This window comes from Herpailurus yagouaroundi, unplaced genomic scaffold, assembly GCF_014898765.1.
Source record: "Herpailurus yagouaroundi ecotype Mexico unplaced genomic scaffold, PumYag 161, whole genome shotgun sequence".
NCBI lineage: Eukaryota > Metazoa > Chordata > Mammalia > Carnivora > Felidae > Herpailurus > Herpailurus yagouaroundi.
This window is the reverse complement of record NW_024412402.1, coordinates 18,631,302-18,647,635: the sequence shown is the minus strand read 5'-3', so window position 1 is coordinate 18,647,635 and position 16,334 is coordinate 18,631,302. Positions and strand designations below refer to the sequence as shown.

The following is a 16,334-nucleotide window of genomic DNA, read 5'->3' as shown; positions in this document are numbered from 1 at the left end:
ACGGGAAGAAGAGAGGAGTCATAAACTTATAAGCATTGAAAAGTTCTCCTCTCACTCATCTGTCTTAAGGTGGCAGATGTTTAAGCCAATTCTCTGGACTCTGCATGTTTCCCTGGGTTCCGAGCGCTCCTCCTGCTGGGCTCCTACACTGTAAATCCCAGGGTACAGACCATGCATTCTATTCCCCCAGCTGCTGCTTCCTGCTAAGCCCAGGTAACTTCACCAGTCCACTCCACACAGACTTTTTCTTTGGAATCCATGCCCTTTTAGAGTTTTAAACAGCCCCAGATTAACTCTCAATCTGCGGAGCCAACAGGATAGTCCATGACCCCAAGTGGCACCTGCAGCTCTTTCTTATCCAAAGCAACTCACTAGCCTTCCTCTCCTATCCTCCAGATTATCTAAGTGTGAGTCAGATATTAGCCCACCACACCGGCCAAAGACACACTGGCGCCTTCTCAAGGTCTCTAAATGTAGGCTGACAGGAGGTTTCATGGCATTTCCATGGTTCCCTCAAAAATTGTCTTCACCAAAAATTCTCAAATAATAGACTCCTTTGAAATGACTCTGTCTGTGGGTGAAGGGAATTCAAGAGGCATAACACGTTTTCAGAGAGATCCTACTTTGCGTGTGCCTTATAGTGCACTGGCATCTTACTTTGGAATTTCTGTCATTATCTCAGTGCTTCAGTCAAAAGTTCCAACTCAACATCATTTCTTGAGCACTTGTGTTGTTTCAAGCACTATCAAAAGCATTCTAGGTGTATTACCTAAATTAAGTTTAAAAATAATTATAGAGGGGCGCCCGGGTGGTTCAGTCGGTTAAGCATCCAACTTCAGCTCAGGTCATGATCTCCCAGTTTGTGAGCTCAAGCCCCACATCGGGGTCTGTGCTGACAGCTCAGGGCCTGGAGCCTGCTTTGGATTCTGTGTCCCTCTCTCTCTCTCTCTGCTCCTTCCCCAGCTCACACTCTGTCTCCCTCTCTCAAAAATAAATGAACATTAAAAAAAATTTTAGAATGTAAGAAATATCAATATCCACATTTTGAAGAGACTGCAACCTAGATTCCAAATACAGTTCAGTACAAAGTATGAACTCTTGGCCATTTTAAACAAAGGATCTGTACTTTTAAGTTGTCTACAACTCTACCATTTTACTCTGAAGCTCTTTCCAGTCTGACTCTCATCCCTCCCAACCTCATTAAAATGACTTTTTTGAAAGCCGTTGAGCACTTGTTGCCAGATCTTAGTACCTGATATAGTTGAGCACTTCTATCGTCTTGAAATACTTTATTCTCTACGATTCCACACACTCTTCTGATTTGTTTCCCACTTCACTGGTACCTCTCTGCTTAGTTGTTCGCTTGCTACTTCTCCATATAGCTTTCACATGTTGACCTAGATCTTTGTTATGAACCCTCTTCCCTTCTTTATTTACATTCTCACCCTAGGTGCTCAGCATGATGCTTTTAAATATCATGTCTATGTTGATAACTCCAATGTATAAATCTCCATCCTGATATCTACAAGTACATTTTTCACTTGGGCATCTTAATAGGTATATTTAGCAGAATTTTTCCAATATAGAACTTTTGATAACCTACTCAAATATGTTCTTCCTGCCCTCCGTCCAGATTTTCTTATCAAAAAATAGCATTATGGGGCACCTGGGTGGCTCAATTGGTTAAGCATCTGACTCTTGATTTCAGCTCAGGTCATGATCTTACAGTTCATGGGATTGAGCCCCATGCCTCATGCTGTCAGCTCACAGGCTACTTGGGATTCTCTCACTCCCTCTCTCTCTCTCTCTCTGTCCCTCCCTCACTCATGCTCTCTCTCTCTCAAAAATAAATAAACTTTAAAAATTAGCATCACAGTGCAGCAACCCAAATACCACTGTTACACCATCCATAAATACCCAGTGCCCTTATTCTCTACCTTTCTTCCATCATCAAATCCCATTGATTTTACTTTTTTAAATATATTTCAGTCTTCTGTAACTTCATCATTGCTTTAGTCCAAACCACCATCCCTTTCCTCCAGATTGCTATGATATATTCCAGCTAATCTTCCTGATCTCATTTTATGTTATTACATCATTACATGGGAGGCAAGGTGACTGCTTAGAACTCTACATCAGATCACATCATCACTCTTTGGACTGAAGCTTCTCAATGTTATCTCGTTTTAATAAAATCCAAACTTGGTTCAATGGCCAACTTTTTTTTCCTTCCCCACTCGAATTTCTTCTCGTCACTAATCATGCTTCAGCTGCAATGCCTACCCTTTATTTCTGAGCATGCCAAACCCTTTGCCATCTCTGGAAATTTACATTTGCTGTAACACAAAGTATTACTTATCCATGTGTTTGTTTGTTGGTCTCCCCTGCTGGTAACCAAACATCAAGGGAATATAGAACTTGTCTATCTTTTTGCTTGCTATATTCATGGGACCTCTCATACAGTAAGCACCCGAATGTTTCTGATTGACTGGGTGAATCAGATGAATGAAGGAATGAAGGGATGAAAGGCTGAATCATGATATGTTGATAGATTGAATACTCCGTAAAGTAAGCAACCTATCAAATCCCTGAATAAAATCTAACAAATGAATATGCTACAAAATATTAAACAAAAAATGGATCCTGTTTTCAACTGGCCCCCAACTTTCCTACAGATAACAGAGTCCCTTTGGCAGTTGAAATCACAACACTCTCTTCCTAGGTAGGGTTCAGAGTGAAGGCTCAGAGAGGGAAACTCTGGACATCTGATGAGCCTGAGGCAGGCAGGGAGAATGGCAGTTAGAGGAAAATGACCTTTCCATCAGAAAAGAAGTCTCCAGTCAGCCTTCAGGATCCTGAATGATCGCAGCACTGGAGGCTCCACTTGGAAGATTTTAATCTGAGAAAAATGGTTTAATACATAACATGCTGTGGGGATATTTGTCTGGGAGCAGACTGAGCTTAAGTCAAATACTCTGCATTTACAAATCCAACTGATTAATAAACAGCCAGAGAATTTTGCTCCTTCTCTACAATACACTCAGGAAAATGGATGGGTTTTATTATTCTACTTATTATTTTTTATCAGCAAAAGTAAAAAAAAAAAAAAAGTGTTTTCACCCATCCCTCCTAAGCTGTAAAATGAGAGAGGCAGTATGATTATATATTGCTCGAAAGAGATGCAATTATAGAGAATTATAAATCATATTCTTTTGTTTGGTTGGCATTTTTTGTTTATTTGTGTCTAATGCAAAGAGCAGGAGATTTACCATAATTTGCGTTCTATAACCTGCAGTACATGTGACAGGAGAAAAAAAAATCTATTAGCAGAAATGTGTTTTGCCTTTCTGGGCCGAAAGCAAAATAGCACCAGGTTGAAATATTCATCCATTTCTCCTGCCAGGGTTTATTCCTTTTAGTGACAGTCGTCTACCCTTAAAAAACAAACAGACACTTCTACTCTTAACAAACAGGCACGTCTACCCTCAAAAAACAAACAGGCACACAAAAACTCTTAGGGATTTTCTCAAAAAGATATTGGTCAAAATACAAAGCTTTGTCTCCGGGTCTGGTCTTTGCGGCTCATTAATAGCTATAGTGATACACTTCTTACTGAGGAGAGAAAAGATTATTTCTCTTACGTTTTGTTTGCAAAAGAAATGTGAATGACCAAGTGTGTTTTGCACAGATTCTGACAGGAGGAAAGTATGACTGGGAAATACATCTGCAGCATTATATGTACCCAAGGTAGGAATACAATATAGGAAAGAATTCTTCAACTGGGTTTTCATATGCTCTGCATTCGGAGGCCACATTTTATGGCAGTGTTTAAGCCTGTAAAAGAATAATGCTTGAATATATGAGCAGGTTTTGTGATCATTTTCTCTGTATTATTTTCTCTGCATCCATTCAGGGCAAGTCAAGAGGATATATATTTAAATGTTAGTATAAAATCTTTAAACTAGACAATTGGAAAGTCGTTTAAGCTCTGAGGATAAGATATGAGACTGTGTTCCTAAGACAGTCTGGATATTATAATCCATTCCAAATAATTTTAGTTTTGTGTTATATATTCAATGACATACTCCAGGGCAGATATAAAACAAGTAAACCCACATGTCTCTTTGTGTGTGATCTATACATTTACATACAAAGTTGCCCTGAGATACACACACACACACACACACATACACACATAATTAGTAAAGATGGTTATAATAAAAGGTCAAAATGAGATAGAGATATTTGACTTTTTATGCCTTTTTATTTAGAGCACTTTCAAGTTCACTGGAAAATTCAGGGAAAGGTACAGAGAATTTCCATGTCTCAGCGCCCCCCCCCCCACATTCATAGCCTCCCCTATGTCAACATCCCCCACCAGGATGGTACATTTCACTGTAAGTGATGAACCTACACTGACACATCACAATCACCCGAAGTCTGTAGTTTACATTGCAGCTCCTTCTCGGTGTTGTATGTTCTACGGGTTGGACAAATGTACAGTGACACGCATGCACCATTACAGTATTCCACAGAGTATTTTCACCGCCTGAACCATCTTCTGGGCTCTGCCCATTCATTCTCCTCCCATTCCCCGCAACCCCTGGCAACCACTAGTCTTTCTGATGTGTCCCCAGTTTAGTATTTTCCAGATTGTCATATAGTTGGAATCATACAGTCTTATAGACTTTGCAGATTGGTTTCTTTCATTTGGTAATATGCATTTGACTCTCCTCTGTGTCTTAGCATGGCTTAATAGCTCAGTTTTTTTTTGTGATCAATAATATCCCATTGTCTGGATGCCCCACAGTTTATGTATCCCCTCACCTATGCAAGGACATCTTGGTTGCCTCCAAGGGTTAACAATTATGAAGAAAGCTGCTACAAACATCTATGTGAACGTCTGGGTGTGGATGGAAGTTTTCAACCCCTTTGGGTAAACACCAAGGAGCATGACTGCTGGATCATACAGTGAACTGCCCAACTGTCTCCCAAAGTGGTTGTACCATTTTTCATTCCAACCAACAATGAATGCAAGTTTCCTTTGCTCTGCATCTGCACTGCCATTGGGTGTTGCCAGTGTTCCAGGCTTTGGCCATTTTAATAGGTGCGTGGTGGTATTTCATTGCAGTTTTAATTTTCATCTCCCTGTGGGCATATAATGTGGGGCATCTTTTCATATGCTATTTGCCATTTGTATGCCTTCTTTGGTGAGGTGTCATTTAAGGTCTTTGGCTCTTTTTTAATTGGGTTGTTTGTTTTTTCATTGTCAGGTTTAAGAGTTCATATTGTGGGTAGCAGTCCTTTAGCAGATGTGCCTTCAAGTACTTTCTCCCAGTGGTTTGTTCTTTCATTCTCTTCCCATTTTCTTTCACAGAGCAGAAGATTTTACTTTTAATGAAGTCCAGAGTATCAATTATTAATTATGGACCTTACCTTTGGTGTTGTACCTAAAAGTGCATCCAAGGTCAGGTTTCCTTCCGTATTACATTCTAGGATTTATATGGTTTTATGTTACACCTTTAGTATGACCCATTTGGGGTTAATTTTTGTGAAGGATATAAGGTCTATGTCTAGATTCATTGTTTGGCATGGAGATGGCCAGTTGTTCCGGCATCATTTGTTGAAGAGATTATCTTTGCTCCATTGTATGAAGCAGGGAATATCTTTCCATTCACTTAGTTCTTTGATTCTGCTCATGAGAGTTTTACAGTTTTCCTATATGGATTTTATATACACTATGTTACATACACATCTAAGTATTTCATTTTTTGCAGTGGTAATGTAAACAGTCTTCCTTTTTTTAATTTCAAATTTTACTTGTCCATTGCTGGTGTATAGGAAACTGATTAACTTTTACCTATTAACCTTGAGTCTTAGGTTTTAAAATGGATTCTGTTGGATTTTCTGCCTAGTCAACCATGTTATCTGTGAAATAAGTGTTTTATGTCTTCCTTCCCAACCTGTATGTTTTTTTCTTTTCTTTTCCTGCCTTATCACATCAGCTAAAATTTTCAGCTCAAAGTTGGAAAGGAGTGACAAGAAGGGATATGCTCAATGTGAACCTGATCTTAGTGGGAAAGAATACCATTAAGTATCATTCTCACCATTAAGTAAGTTGGTTTTTTTTTTGTTTGTTTGTTGTTGTTGTTGTTGTTGCTATAGGTCTGTTGTTGTTGTTTTGTTTTTTAGAATCTTTATTAAGTTGAGGAAGGTCCCCTCTATTCCTGGTTTACTGAGAGTTTTCGTCATGAATTGATGTTGGATTTTGTCAAATGCTTTTTCTCCACCTATTGATATGATCATGTGAATTTTCTTTTTTAGCCTGTTGATGAGATGGTTTATATTAATTGATTTTCAAACATTGAAACAGCCTTGCATCTTGCATACTTGGATAAACCTCACCCCATTGCAGTACGTAATTTTACGCCTTTTTAAATTCAATTTGCTAATATTTCATTGAGGATTTTTGCATTTATGTTCATGAGATACATTTGCTGTCAGTTTTCTATTCTTGTAATGTCTTTGGTTTTAGTATAAGGGTAGTGCTAATTTTATAGAATGAGTTAGAAATTATCCTCTGTGCCCCTTTCCTCTGGAAGAGATTGTAGATAATCAGTTTAAATTCTTCTTTTAATGTTTGGTAGAATTCACCATTGGGCCAATCTGGGTCTGGAGCAATATTTGAGATTTTTGTGACAAAATGAGTTTTAGTCATGTGTGATGTGATAGAAATTTGACAGAATAAAAGCCAGAAAGCATTAGGATTTGTTGGTTCCAGGGAAGCAAATATTAAGCATGATATCCAGCCTGTGATCTAAACTCAGATGTATGCAATAAATAAATGAAGAAAGACAAAAATAAAATCAGATACATGCAGAAGTAGAAGGAGGAGTTGTCGGAGAAATACAAAGGCTAAAAGTTACCTAGGAACTGACAAGAGTCAGGCAGATCTTTTGCTACAAAAATAAGCTGAGGATAAATAACTAAGGAAAGTACCAGAAGAATCTGAAGAGGAGTAGCAAACAATGTTGTGGTGCAATCCAGCACAATCTTTTTAAATTTTATTCTCTATTGTAGAACTGCACTCATGCTAACTCTGGCTCCATGGATCCTAAGGACATCACCTATACCCTGACAGTTTTGAAGGTTAATGAGTTAATTGCCAGTTTGGTATGGGTTTGATTAAATCAGGAGAAGGCTTACTTTTTAGTGCGTGCGCACATACAGACTCTTATGCACTTTAACTCAAATAACTTTTATTAGTTCCCCATTGCTCAGGTAATCTATTTCTGTGCAACAAACCAACTAAAAACTTCTAAAAAATATACCCATGGAACTTAGGGGTAAGGAATTTGGACACAGAATAGCAGAAATGGCTTGTACAATGGATGACATGTGGGACCTCAATTTTGAAAAATTCAAAGACTTTGGGTTAGTTGTTGGCTGGAGCTTGGAAAGGTTTGGGGGGCTTTCAAGCACGTCTGGCAGTTGATCCTAGCTGATTGCAGGGACCTCAGGTAAACTGTCAACATGGCCTTTCTGAGTGGTCTCTACATATGGGCTAATTTAGACTCTTTCTCAGCCTGGATGCTGAGTTCCAACATGTGCTCCAAGAGAACAAGTTGGAGGTGCATTACGTGTTTATGATGCAGCCTCAGAAATCACATAGTATCACTTCTGTAGTATATTCTTTATTAGTTGTTGCAGTCAAAAAGTTCTTCCCAGCTTCAAAGGAAGAGACATAGACAACACCACTTGATGGGAGGATGTCAAGGTCCTATTGGAAGAAAAGCATGAGGGATACAAGATATTGCATTGCCCATCTTTGGAAAATACAAACAACCATACCAGTAAATCAATACAAAAAATATCACTAAATTTACTAAAAATAGAACACAATAAAATAATTTTGACCTTCAAAAAATTATCAATATTGAGCTAATAATGGGATAGATTTTAAAACTCTCTCATTCAGCAGCATTTGAAAGACGAATTCAGTAAGTCAGAGTGATCATCTGTATCTGTGGTTCTCTACTTTGGGGACCCCCATCTTACAACATTGTTGGGCTCCTGTTAAGGACCAGACTGCTGAAATACAGGGGTGGCTTCACAGCTTGTTGCTTAAAAAGGCTTAAGATTTGTGTTTATACTCTTCAGATTATGAAAGCAAGAAGATGGGGTATGCAGTTTTCAAAAAAGCCTGAAACTGTGAAGAAAACTGATGGAGAAAGTTTTAAATAACCAGATCTCTTAAAGAGATACTGGATCCATTCATACAGCACAGTAACCTATCTGTCCCACTCCACAGTCTTTGAGGGATCCAAAACCTGGTTGTTCATCTTCATACATACCTTGGGCAATATCGGTATCCCAGGAAACATGAATGCTGATTTGGACCACCTCTTCAGCATCATTGCTTTCTAGTTTCTCAAATATCATCTCCAATGACATTTTCCATTCTACTTAAGCTACTCATTCCTATAGTCTCATTCTAGACCTTGGCATTACTCCGAATTTCTCTATCTCAAAATCGTCCATCCTTTTACTATTCATGATCTTCAAAGTCATGGAGAATTTTCATCTATTAGCTATCTATTTTCACCTAATTCTTCATCCCTCTCTTTCGTCCTTTCTGCAACCATCTCGGATTACCCCCTTATTATCATCTCAGATTGCATGGTCTATCTTTAAAAAAAATTGTTTTAATGTTTATTTATTTTTGAGAGAGAGAGAGTGACATACAGCATGAGCAGGGGAGGGACAGAGAGAGAGAGAGGGAGACACAGAACCCAAAGCACACTCCAGGCTCTGAGCTGTCAACACAGACTCTGACACGGGGCTCGAACTCATGAACCATGAGATCATGACCTGAGCCAAAGTCAGTCGCTTAACTGACTGACCCACCAAAGCACCCCAATCTTTTTAATAATATTCTTGTCATTGCCCTTAAGCTCTGTTTTCCCTCCTTTTTAACCATTCATTCTCCTTAGGGCTTAGTCTTTGAAAACCAAAAGCAGGAAGACTCCTTCATTTTGACTTTCCCATAAGTCTTCTTGAGGCCATGCTTTTTTTATTATTATTATCTAATTTCAAGTTAGTTAACATACACTATAGTCTTGGCTTCAAGAGTAGAACCCAATGATTCATCTCTTACATATGACACCGAGTACTCCTCCCAAAAAAGTGCTCTCCTTAATACCCATCACCCATTAAACCCATCCCCCCACCCACCTCCCTTCCAACCTCCCCTCCCCAGCAACCTTCAGTTTCTTCTCTGTATTTAAGAGTCTCTTATGGTTTGCCTCCCTCACTGCTTTTACCTTATTTTTCCTTCCCTTTCCCTATGTTTCTCAGGTTTCACACATGAGTGAAATCATATGATACGTCTTTCTCTGACTGACTTATTTTGCCTAGCATAATACCCTCTAGTTCCATCCACGTTGTTGCAAGTGGCAAGGTTTCATTCTTTTTTCATTGCTGAGTAGTATTCCATTATACAGGCCATGCTCAAATGTGGGAAAAGGGAAAAGAGGATAAATACCTCTTTAGTCAAGAAAAACAAACTTGACTAATATTTAGCAAAGAATATCTGGCCACCTGAATAATTTAAAAGTTAATGTTGCTAACTACTGTGAAGGAGAAATTCGTTCACTATCAGAATGTGTCATAGTGATCTTAACTGTTCCCTCATCAAGGGCCCAAGGAATAGGGTGAAGGCTTCTGATCATTAAAGCAATGATGCCCATCCTTCTCCCAGCATTTTATACTTAAAGTCGGTAAATCTGGCTCCCATCACCAAGAAATAAAGATGACATAGTCTCCACTCCTCCTATACAAGTTTCTCAGCATCCTCCTGCCTTTGATTTACTTTTGTTTGGAGGGCTTCCTTAGACAATTGTTTACTTTCCTCTAATTTTGTCTGAAAAATGATGATGGGTACAAGTGAGGATGATGCAAAGTGAAAGAGGGAAGTGAAAAATCTCCCCAAACCCGTCCTTCCCTTAGGATAAACCCTGACTCTGCATTTGTACCCCAGCACCCCTAGCATCTGGGGCCACAAAAAACACCATGCATGCAAGGTGATGGCGTTGAACAAACCTGACATTCATCCTCTGTTGAGCTTTGGCAAAGAACATTAATTTCTAAGCCTAAGTAGTCTTTCTCTGGAAGTCAATGAGAGACAATCATTGTGTTCAAAGATGGAAAAAGAGACAAGGGTAGAGCTTAAGTTACTATTAAGAATCAGCAGCAAATTCGGAGTCCTGACTTCAAATCCCTTTTCATTTTTCCACCAGATGATCTGATCCATCCATGCCTGCTGACCATCAGCCACAGATCATTGGCTTGTCTTATGGCAAAGTCAGTACACACCGGAACGTGGTTGCCTCATCTGAATGCCCGAGGAAAGTCTACAAGCTTCTCTCTCTTTCAAGTTGCTCTCTTTCTCGTCTGTCTCTTTGCACCAGATCTGCCAGCCTCCAGGAGCTGAGAGGGGCAAGATAGCGACGAGGCCCCATCCTAGTGTATGGTGTGTCAGTTGCTAACATGGGTTCGTGGTGGTGGGTCCTTCTGTCTGTATTCAAAATCATAGCAATCCATTTAGGCACCGCTGTTCCTTCCAGGCAAATGTGCAATAACACAGTTGGCCCATTAACATTGCAGCTGCATAGAAGATTAGTCACTTTGCGCTGTGCTGCCTGGTTAAAGCATCCACGACCACTTACGGAATTTGGGAATAGCACTGCTGCAATGAGCTGATGCACTGTTTACAATCATTCTCAATACAGACAACACATCATTCTTGGTTTTCTATGTGGGTTGGGTGGCCGAAAACATCTCCCACCAAGCTGATACTTTTTATACAGCTCTAGAGTGGGGGGAAAAAAGAGCCTTCCTGATGCTCCTTCTGCTCTCCATTGGGATTCTCCATTGAGGAAAAAGATGGGTTTCATCAGCCATCCCAAGAAAATAGGCTGATAACTTCCTCAATTAAACTGTGGCTTCTTAAATTCAGGGCTTGTGATTGGTTACAATGGATCCTGAAGCCTCTACAGGGTAAGAACTACGCATGATTCTCCTGAAGCATTTAACAGCATGGCACATGCTATTAGCCCCTTTGGTTTTAATTTACCCTGAGAAACGCATCTCTTTTCATGCAAATATTTTGTAGATATTGACGTATGGACGTTTTAAAGATTTTAGGATAAATGGAATACAACTTTGCAGAAGCTATTTCTGTTTTCACTCCACGTCTTAAATATAAGGAAGAAAGGCCCTTGGCACAAAGGGTGAGCCTATTTCCAAACATTCACTGGAGTCGGCTTCTTTGGCCCTCTCTGGGATGTGAAGCGACAACAATGTGAAATAGCTCTCAAGTGCAAAAATAACTAATGGCACCTGAAGGAGTTAGGCCAAAGATGCAAATACCTCATCCCAGGGTTTCAACTGAAAGCTGACCACACTTACCACATTTCCACTTTGGAACAAAATGAGGGGTGCCTGAGTGGCTCAGTCAGTTTAGCACCCGGCTCATGATCTCATGGTTTGTGAGTTCGAGTCCCACATCAGGATCCGTGCCGTCAGCATGAGCATGTCCTGCTTGAGATTCTCTCTCCCTCTCTCTCTCTCTCTCTGCCCCTCCCCGATCATGCTCTCTGTCAAAACAAATAACTTACAAAATAATTAAAAACAAGAAATATAGCACATCAAACTGTAATTAAAATAAAAACTTAAACAAATATATACATAGAACATACTAGAGAGATGGAGGGGGGGAAGTCAGTTTTATTACTGGTGAAACATGCTTAAGAAGTCTTTTTAAATGTGTCACTGCAACTGGGTTTGCTAACGCCTTCCCTAAAATGACAGCCTCACCCCTGTTGCCACAAGACATCACAGACAGCCCTGGAATTAGTCTGCTCAGGCTGCCGTAACAAAATACCACAGGCTGGGTGGCTTAAACAACAGACATTTCTTTTCTGACAGTTCTGGAGGCTGGAAGTGCAGGAACAAGGTGTCAGAAGATTTGGTTCCTTCTGGGGTCTCTCTCCTTGGCCATCTTCTCGCTGCACCCTCCTGCGGTCCTTTCTCCGCATGTGTCTATGTCCTGAATCCTCTCTTTTTATAAGGACACCAGTCAGATTGGAGTAGGGCCCACCCTACCGGCCTGATTTTAACTTAATTGCCTCTTTAAAAGCCCTTTCTCCAAATAGGGTCACATTCTGGGGTCCTGGGATTCGGTAGGCAAGAATTTTGAGGAGGTGAAATTCAGCCTGCAACATCCCTCCAGCAAGTGCAGACGGCTTGCCACAAGGAAAGGCAGAGAGGAGTTTATTTTTCCGGGGGACGGCTCAGCTGATTGTTTCTCAGTCCTGGCTGTACATTAGGGCCAGCCAGGGAACTTTGAAAGCCATCAGTGCCCCGAGCTCGACCACAGGTAAACTGAGGTCTAATCTCTGGGACTGGGGCCAAGATATGAGTGGGTTTTGGAAGCCCCACTAGATGATGATGGTGTGCATTCAGCACTGAGATCCACCAGATTCACTCAAAAGAGGCAGAGAGAAAGGAGCAGGATGGGGGCACACACTCAGGTCCTTCTTACAGTATTCCCAATTCCACGAGGTGCTTCCCTTCAGAAAGATGAGAGGGGAAGGAAGGAGACTGACCGCCCCCTAAGTATTCCTTTCCCTATGCAGGATGTAGGAGACAGGGAGCCTGGCTTAGCAGAAACACATCAATTATGCCTGGCCTGGGGGGAGGAGTGTCTTGCCCCCCACCACTCCTCCTGACATCTGCAAAGGAGGCGAGGCTCAGTGTCTAAGAACCAGGTCCTGTATTGCCAGCTCAGGCACAACCTTCTCAAACCTTCATCTCCGACCATCTCCCTGGGGCAGCAAATTGTTCCAACCTGCCCTTTGCACGGGACACTGATGGACCGTGGGAAGCTGAGATTTAGTTCTCCATTTCCTGCACCCCTCTGGCTACTGGATCTCAATTCTGGGCAGCTGGTCAACCCATCAGGAATCCACTAAAGCAAATCATTTTGCTTCTCCACAGCAGGCTGACTTCAGTAACCACCAAGAATTCATTACTGCTCTGGTTTGTTTACACTCGCTAGGAACAGACAGTGCCTGTGAATTATTTGGAGACACGCCTTTCCCTATAAATCAGGTTTAATCTATGCTTCAGATACATAGGACAGCATCTGGAGCTTCCTCTTTTTTCCCCTTTTGTTTCTTTAGTCAAATGGGTATGGAGGCACCTCCCTTTACAGGTCATATCCAGTAGGAAAAACAAAACAAACAACAACAACAAATAAATAAATACCTTCGAATTCAGCTGTATGGATCTGAAGCGGTTGGACACCTGGGTTTTAGCCCCAGCACCACTGATAACGATTTATATGAATTTTGGAAAAGTTATTTATCTCATCTCTAAAAGGATGGAAGTATTAGACTCGCCATGATTTACATGATGTGGAATCTCTAGATGAATAATGACAAATGAAGACAGAAGAGAGACACTGGCCATTTTTCATTTAATTAAATTAACTAAATTGTTACTGATCACCTACTACGTGCTGGGACTGTGCTGGCATCGATATAAAGCCATCTAGAGCATGCCTCTGCCAAGAAGTCCACTTTTAAACACACACCTTGGTTAGCATGGTAGAGAATAAGCATCTTTACTGGCCATGGCAGTTATAAGGATGTCTTGATCGATTTCTTTAAAAGAACAAAATATTAAGGTTTGGGCTGCATATATATAAATTTCTTTGGAGAATGTTAGGAGCACCCTTTCCCCAGAGACGAGACAACCAATAGCGAAGGTAAAAAAAAAAAAAAAAAAAAAAAAAAAAAAAAGTAAAACAGAAGCCCAAATTGAAAGAACAGCATCAATATTTAATCACAGCAGGCCACGGGCTGTTGAAGCAAAAGGTATTAAATGTAATTGAAACCAAAGTATTCCGATTCCCACTGCAGGGTGTGAGGTGGACCAAAGGCCTTTTCTCTGGGTGTCTCTTTCCCACAACCTGCTGGAACATTCCCTAAGTGGATTGTGTCATTAGGAACACATCAAATCAATATCCTAGGAAGGGTTCGTGTGTGCGGGGCCAAAGCATACCTTGGGTAATTTCACCTCATGTAACAGATTGGTCTCTTAGCCATACAGTAACAGAAGCATTTTCTTTCTACAAAATGGACAGCACAGAAGCATAATCTAGCTAGCATACTAATAAAGGAAAATAAAGGTATCTGGGAAAACTCTTTGAAACCCTCAATGGCTAATTTGGGAATTCCAGACTTTGTTACTGGAGAGACGCAGTGAAGTTATTATTAAACAACTCTAATACACGAGATGTATTACATCAAGGATGCACTCTTATTTTTGTAATTGCCACTTATCTCAAACCTTTTATTCATGATCTCAGAGGACATTTTCAAAAGCTCATACTGTCACTATACCTTGATCAAGGTTAAGTGAGTCTTTCTTTTTCTTATAGAATGATCACCTTCCTGGTCCCTTCTCCCCAACTCTCCGGTTTAATAACTGTGTCTTTTCTGGGTACTGTTATTGACCTGGGGTTTATGATCACCTCTCTGGAACATCAGTTTAATACTATCGCCTATCGTGAACCAGGGACAGAGTATCTACATTCTTTATGATTTGCTTTTTTGGGTGCCAACCTTGATTACAGTCTTAACTATGGTTGTGTGTTTGTGTGTGTGTGTGTGTGTGCGTGTGTAGGGGGGAGAGAGATGTGGAACTACCAGTTTTCTATACTTGGTCTTTTTGTCTTGTTTTGTTTTGTTTTGTATATATACTTGTTTTTTAAAGGTAAGTGACTGGCCATATTCTTGGTCCACCTCTCCAAGTACAAACAATTTATGCATCCATGGGCCACCATCACACCCTTGGCAGAACTAGACACAGAATCAATAAAGAGATACTTTGCAGGTAAAGGTGAGAGGCAAAGTGACCCTCAGTCTTAAGCACAGCCACATGGTGGGTTGTCCCTTCATTAGACACAGATGCTCTTAGACATAGGCAATGACACTTGTGGGTGATCAGAAGACCCAGAACACATTGCTCTTGAAGCATCAAGTGAACCGGGAGCAGGATTTTATTTTCCCCTAACTTTTCTCTTCACCAGAATTGTGTTCTGATGTGGTATTCAAAATATGCAGCCAAAAACATGTTTTGCAATCTGCTGGACCAAAGCTATTTAAAGATTGTTTTTCCCGAGAAAGAGAAAAATTCTAAGGAAAGGATGCATACCCATGAGCACAGTTAATTTCAATAAATTGAAATGTTCTCATCACCATCATAACAAACATTGAGATACTAGGCAAGACACATAACTTTTTGGTGCCTCTGTTTTTCCATCTGTAAAATAAAGTGGAAATTACCATTTATGGGAAAGGTGATCCATGTATGATACGCTTCCCATATAGCGTGAAACGATTTCCACATTACGTTGGGAATATATGTTGTATTTATTTCAAAATCCAACGTATTTTTCAAATGAGATAAATAACAGTCAACATTTCTATAGTACCGATTTATGAATTTCCTTTCTTCCTCTAATTTTGGAAGGGAATAAAATTCTGCTGAGTCCCCCAGTGCATGCCCGTTTCCACATAGATGCCATGGAAAGCTAACAGTTATAAGATTCCCTTGGAGAAGACAGAGTCTTTAATGTCCAATAACACCCAGAGTCATCCAGAATATTCTTATGATGTTTTGCAGGCCAATTTTTTCTTTACCCTTTTATTGTTCTTTAGCTAGTAAATTGATATAGGACAGATTAACAAGAGAAAAACAAATTTAATTATGTATGTATGGAAGCCACAAAAAATATGATACCCAAGGAAAAGTCAGGCAATTGGCACGAGGAAAGACACCAAATTTTGCCATCCTGAGCTAGGAGGGATGGAGTCCGGGGCTTCAAAAGGGAAGAGGGTAGTTCGTAGGACAATAAGAACAGATACTTGGTAATTAGATGTTTGCCCTGCCATACAGATAGGTCATTCAGATAAAACTTAGCTCTCTCTCTGAACCAGACCCCCTATCTAAATGCTTTTAATTAGTTCAGGGCAAGGTAAAGTTTTTCTTGAGTTTGCTGGGTGTTGATGGCCTTCAGTTCAAAATAAGCCACACACCGAAGTGGCAGATTTGGGGGTCACATGTTCTGTTCTCCTTCAGTGACAGTGAGGCCTACAGACTTTTTACCTACACTTCCTGGGACCTGAGGTGTTGCTGACATCACAGGACAGGCCCCAGGTCTTTTTTTCACTAGTAAAAGGCTTATCTGGAATTTAGATATGTGC

At 40.4% G+C, this 16,334-nt stretch overlaps 1 long non-coding RNA gene across 1 annotated transcript in view; it reads left to right on the top strand.

The window, feature by feature from the left end:
- LOC121035298 (uncharacterized) overlaps positions 1 to 11,532 on the top strand; it is a 43,896-nt gene extending 32,364 nt beyond the window's left edge. The window contains exons 2-3 of the long non-coding RNA XR_005792838.1: positions 6,006 to 6,113; positions 10,299 to 11,532. This is a non-coding gene — a long non-coding RNA (uncharacterized LOC121035298). The remainder of the gene's footprint in view (positions 1 to 6,005; positions 6,114 to 10,298) is intronic.
- Positions 11,533 to 16,334: the final 4,802 nt, after the last annotated feature.